Source organism: Tupaia chinensis, unplaced genomic scaffold (assembly GCF_000334495.1).
Source record: "Tupaia chinensis unplaced genomic scaffold, TupChi_1.0 Scaffold000058_1, whole genome shotgun sequence".
Classification (NCBI taxonomy): domain Eukaryota; kingdom Metazoa; phylum Chordata; class Mammalia; order Scandentia; family Tupaiidae; genus Tupaia; species Tupaia belangeri.
The window spans coordinates 984,087-990,251 of record NW_006159516.1 but is presented as its reverse complement, the minus strand read 5'-3'; the positions used below and the strand labels follow the sequence as shown (position 1 = coordinate 990,251).

Sequence of the window (6,165 nt, the reverse complement as noted above, 5' to 3'; positions counted from 1 at the left end):
TGGTCTGCCTGTAGTGAGTCTCACCCCAGGGAGGCACCCACAGCCTCTGTAAGATTCAGCGAGCAGAACTTTATTCAGAAATGCAATGTACACAGAATATTCACATTCCTACTTTGATCTAATTTTCTTTTCAAATCTGAATTCTAGCTTTTCTGCGTTTCTGCTCCTGAACTATCTAGCGTCTGTCTCTATGGGCCCTTGGTGTCACGTTAACTGATGCTACCTGGGGACTCCCTGCTGCGGGCTGTCTCACACATATGCTACCCTAAGCAGGTGCCGTGGACTCAGCTTTGGGGCTGAAGCATGGAGACAGTTATGGCAAGAAGATGTGACAGTTACGGCACATGTAGTATCTATCGTCTATTTAACATTCATGGGAATAAAAGCATGCTGCTTAGAAATTATTACCCATCCATCTGAAGTCAACAGAAGCCCTTTTTTCTTAAATAAAAATAGTCACTTTTTCAGAGGAGAGGAAACATCTTGCAAACGCCTTCACATTAATCATTCTTTGCATACACTTCAAATTTATACTTAATGCCTTTCACTTCCTGGACATCAGAAAGAACACCTGGGTGTTCTGGAAGAAGTTTATTTTTCTCCAAATTAATTTTAGAAAAGAGGTATCACTTTCAGATTTGTGCATGATCCTTGTCACGAACAATTTAAGATGGCCTGGCTGGTTCACGGCTTCCTTATAAACAGAACTGCCTCCCACTAGCCAAACCAGGTCCACTTGATTAGCTAATGCTTGTAGCTCAGTAAATTGTGGGCATCATCCAGAGTTTTGGAAAGAAAATGAGCTCCTTGTGGAGGTTCCTTGAGTTCTCTACTGAAAACTAAATTAATTTTACCTTTAAAGACCGATTCTTTTCGGGAATGGAGAACCAGGTCTTCCGACCCATAATCATGATACTCTGTTTACTTCCTACTGAAGAGGTTGTGGTCATTCTCTGGAAATACTTAAATTCATCCCCAAGCGGAAGCCAGGGCAGGTTGTCATTCTTGCTGATGCCCATGTTCTGGGACACAGCGACGATGCAGTTTAGCGGACAAACCATGACAGCAGCAGGAAGCAGTTCCGAGTTCATTCTTGGCACCTGGCTGCCTGGCAGAGTTTGGCAGGAAATCTCAATTTTTTTAAAAATAAAGTTCCTTTCTTCCGTGAATGCTCAGGCTTGCGTGGGAGACAGGCATCATCAACAGAGCCTTAGTACTGCAATCTACCCCTCACATCGCCAGTCCTGGATCAAGGGCATACCCATGCCCCTGGTGCACAGAGGTTTTCAGGGTCGAACGGGAACCTTGTCATGTAGTTCAGCCTCTTAGAGCTTTGCATTTTTACCTCTGTGCCACCTTCCGGCTTCTCAAATGTTTTTGTTTGAATTAGGACTCAGCTATAAAATCAGTACACAGCATTATTCTTATACTTGTATGTATAAAGAAAGAAAAGACATTGTAAACCTCCAGCTCACAGAGAAAAAGGTAATTTACCATTAGAAGATACACCTATCAATTTACCTAGCTAAAGCAAATGATGACACTGCAGCCTTAGAGGACAAAGGGAACAGGCGGGCCTTCTGGAAATGAGGACTGGGGGAACGCCCATTAGCAGAAGCTGTCGGAAGCACTTTGCTGGCAGTGCTCATAGTCCCTTCAGCAGGCAGTGATCAGCCTAAGGGAGACGGCAAACCCGGAACTGCCTTGTGAAAGTCAGCCACGCGGTTGGTCAATAGGGAGCAACCGCCACTGCTGAGCAAGCAGGACAGGCACCTGTCTTCTTCTTAGTTCTCCAGACCTTGTTTTTCCAAGTTCCATATAGAAGTTCCTTTCTAGAAAAACGCTATCTGCACAGGGTGTTAAGAGAATTTTTTACAGATGAAGTATGCTTTCATTACTTTATTTCTCCCACTTCATTTTCCAACCCCCAAGTCACTGCCGCACTAGATCTTTTAAAGTCTAGTTCAGATTATTGATATGGCTTCTGCGCAATTCCCTTCCATGGGTCTCCAGTTGTTATTCCTTGGCTAATTTCCTTATTTCGCGTGCTAATTTCTTTATGGGCTGATTTCCCTATTCTGTTGTCTCTCTCTATAGGCATCGCTATCTATTTTTAATTTCCCTTCCTGGTGTGCTCTACATCAGTGATTCTCAAAACAGGCTTTTGGTGAGAATCATCTGGGGAGGGACCTTTGAGATGCTCAAATTTCATCCTCAGGGATCCTGACTTGATTGTCATTTTGTTAAAATTGTTTTGTAAAAGCCCTTAAATGATTCAAATGTATAGGCCATGTAGAGAATTGCAGAATCAGGAAAAGTACCATCATCTCCCAGAAAGTCATTTCCTAAGTCTCAGCACTCCCAAGCTGTCACATGGGCCACAGAGAGTACACTGGCAAGTTAATTTTAGACCAAGTTGATGTCACACTATCATTGACCTTGTATAACCTCTTCTATTTTATTTTATTTTTCTCACTTTAGTCCCATTCCCAATCTACCAGCCACCTTTTCTAGTACATTTTATCAACACTATTTTTCTTTTAAACAGGTATTTCTTTTTGTACAGCTATATTTAGTAAATATTTTTATTTAGCATGGGGAACAGCTATGTATCACAAGTTTGTTTTTGTTTTTTTATTTGCTACATGTGTGCATTTGCCAGAGAAAGAGAGGAGGAGAGAGAGAAGAGGAGGAGAGGGGGAAGAGGAGGAGAGGGGGAAATAGAAGGAGAGGAAAAAGCACCCCCAGTGCGGCATGATCCGGCCACAGTCCCTTTCTCCCCATTCATTCATTCTGTTGCAATTTTGGACATACATGCACGCACACCTGGTGTGTTTTTCAGATCATTGAACCTGGGACTCAAGCTACATGATTGGCCATTTGGGATCTGGTTGCCTTAACTAGCAGGCTACAGGTCCAGCCCATACACGTTTATTCTTGATTACCACGAAGTGAGCACCGTTTATGCAACTGCCATCCTAATTATGTAATAAAATATTAGCAGCACCCAAGCCTTCTAGTGTCCCTGCCAGTCACTTTTCCATTCAAACTCAAAAAAAAAAAAAAAAAAAAATCTCTTTCTTGACTTCACAAATTACTTTTGCTTGTGTTTGAAGTTTATATCAAGTGGAACAGTTCGAGATATGTTTCAAAAACAAGGGAGGGGGCAGCAGATGACTTGGTGGTTAAGGGCACTGACGCCCACATGGCTAACCACAGTTCGAGTCCTGGACCTGGTGGCTTGCTTTCTCACTGTCTTTCTCTCTCTCTGTCCTTCTCCAGTCAAACTAAAATAAATAAATAGGGAACAGCAGTTAGCGTAATGGCTATATCACTGGACTCCCACGTAGTCGACCACGGTTCGAGTCCCAGACCCGGTGGCTTAAACTCACGCTGGGCGCGTGTGCATGCGTGCCCAAGATCCCGAGAGGAGAATGGAAGAGAAGGGATTGCGGCGTGACCATCCCCCCTGGGGAGTGATTTCTCACTTTCTATCTCTCTGTCTCTCTCTGTCTTTCTGGCGAGTGCACATGCCCTATAGCAAAAACCTCTCCAAAAAAAGAAAAAAAAATTAAAAATAAATAAATAAAGTTAAACATTTTTTTCAAAAAAGATATATTTCATACAGTCCGAGTTTGTGTATTGAGCAGTATATTTTTAAAATTCATTCATATTGTTGTCTGTAGTAGAAATTTGCTCATATTTTTTGCAGTATTGTATTCTATTGTATTACTATGCCACATTATATTTCTGTTCTACTATTAATGATCATTCGAGTTTCCACGTTTTTATGAGTAACGCTGTTATGACCATTTTGTACATGTCCAAGGTATATACATGTGTTTGTTGTTTTTTTTTTTGTAACATATACTCATTAGTAAAATTACTAGATCATGGTTTGTTTATGTTCACCTTTAGTAGTGTCAACCAAAAAAAAAAATGTTGAGACAAAATGAACAAACAATAAATTTATTTGAGCCAGGTGCTGTGGGTGGCTGCCAGGGTAAACGTATTTCAGCTGCTCAGGACATGCTTAACAAAGAACGGCCTCCAGAGGGGTTAGCTTTATAGGGAAATACGGACGGCAGGAGGATTTTTCCTCTTTGGTTCACAGAATGGTATAAGTGGACTGAACTTTCTACTGCGCCATATATCAAACATCCCAGTAACATTACAGAAGGCCAGGCTAGCCTGGGTTATGATGTCCAATATGCAGTTTTTGGTAACCTAGGTTACTTTTGTTTCAGTGCCAGCTAGTCAGAAAATGCTCTGTTCAAATGGACCCATGAGCAATTGTTCCAGACAAGTGTCCATGGGAAGTGGCTGGGCGTCCACGCACTCACCTCTCTCCAGACCACTTTCCTTAGACCGCTTTACACTATTTGTTTCCTTCACAGCAGTTATGCCAGCGTGGTAAAAGCAAAAACGTCATCGTAAATGTTTATTCTCTCCTCAGCAGCATATACAAATTCAGGAAACTATATTGCCCTTAAAAATATATTTTAGTTTTTTTTTTTTTCTTTTTCATTTGAGGCATTAGAGTAGATGCTTAGTGATATCTTAGGGTTATTCCCTGCTCCCAGGTTTTTATTTTCCAAATTGAGGTAAAGGACTTACACATATGTCATGTTGCTGGCTATTGCAGAAAGTTGATCCTTATTATCACTGTGAAGACCACCATGATGTTGTATGACCACGGCACAATCTATTTCTCTGTTCTGTTGAGGGACATACATGACATATAAGTATGTTCAACTTATTATAAGTAAATAAAAGTGCTATGAAAATTTTCTTACATATTATATGTATTTTTTTTTGGAGAAGTTTTTGCTGTAGGACGCGTGCACTTGCCAGACAGACAGAAAGAGACAGAGAGACGGCGAGAAATCACCCCCCCGGGGAGGATGGCCAAGCCCCAATCCCTTCTCCTCCATTCTCCTCTGGGGATTTTGGGTACTCACGCACACGCACCCGGCGTGATTTTTAAGCCACCGGGTCCGGGACGTGAATCGTGGTCGACTACATGAGAGTCCAACAACACAGCCATTACGCCAACTGCTGGTCCCTATGTATTTTTTATATTTATTTTTGTGGTAGTATATTCCCAGGAGTGAATTTCTGGTCAAAGGATATATCTACATTTACATCTATATCTGCACCTTTTTTACCTATCTGACAACTTATTTATTTTTTATTTCTTTATTTTTAGAGAAGTTTTTGCTATAGGGCATGTGCACTCACCAGAAAGACAGAGAGAGACAGAAAGCAAGAAATCTCTCCCCACAAGGGATGGCCATGCTACAATCCCTTCTCCTTATTTTCTTCTCGGGATCTTGGGCACACACACGCACCCGGCATGAGTTTTAAGCCACCAGGTCCGGGACTTGAACTGTGGTCAGTTACAGGTCCCCCTGACAACTTATTATAAAATTTACCCTAAATCATTTTGTTGGAATGCTTTCAAGCTCACTAATCTTTTATTTTGCAAACCTAGAATGCCACTAATTGCAAGAGAAATATTTTTTTGTCTTAGAGATTGTGGCTTTTATTGCTATTAGTTTTAATTTACAACTTTTTTTCCACCTTCCATCTTTTTTACATCTACTCTACATAGCAGTTATATAAGTGTTTTGATTTTCTTATTTGCTCATTGTAACTCCTGTATCACTCCTAGTCTGTATCACTTTCTATTGATTTTTTCCTCATTATGAGTTATAATTTTCGCTCCTTTTTAATCTTTGATTGTAACGCAGAGATTGTGAATTTTTTCTAGTTGGGTGCTGAATATTTTTGCATTCTCCTAAACTATTTTGAATTTGTTCTGGAACAGAGTTATTATAAATTGTTTCAAAACAATTCTGTTTATTTGGACCCTCCTTTAAAGATTTGTTAGAGGAGACAAAAACTTTGTGTAGTCTGTGGATAATCTCCCCGTACCCCTGGCATTTTTGATTACTCTTGAAATACCCCTTGAATAATGGGTTTTCTATGTCTGGCTGTTCTGAACAGTCACTGTTCCCATCTCTATGTGAATACTGGGTGCTCTTGCCTCTACTCATCTCATTTTCTTTTGTTTTTTTTTTCCTTCATCCTCTGCTAGTTGCCTCATTCAGTGCTAACCAGTACACTGCTGCATACTCAAGGGGGACCACTCTGTACAACTCC

General features: G+C 40.8%; 1 pseudogene; it reads right to left on the bottom strand.

Annotated features, from left to right (window-relative positions):
• Positions 1 to 500: 500 nt before the first annotated feature.
• On the bottom strand, positions 501 to 1,105 carry LOC102493305 (dihydrofolate reductase pseudogene; annotated as a pseudogene).
• Between the last annotated feature and the right edge of the window lie 5,060 nt (positions 1,106 to 6,165).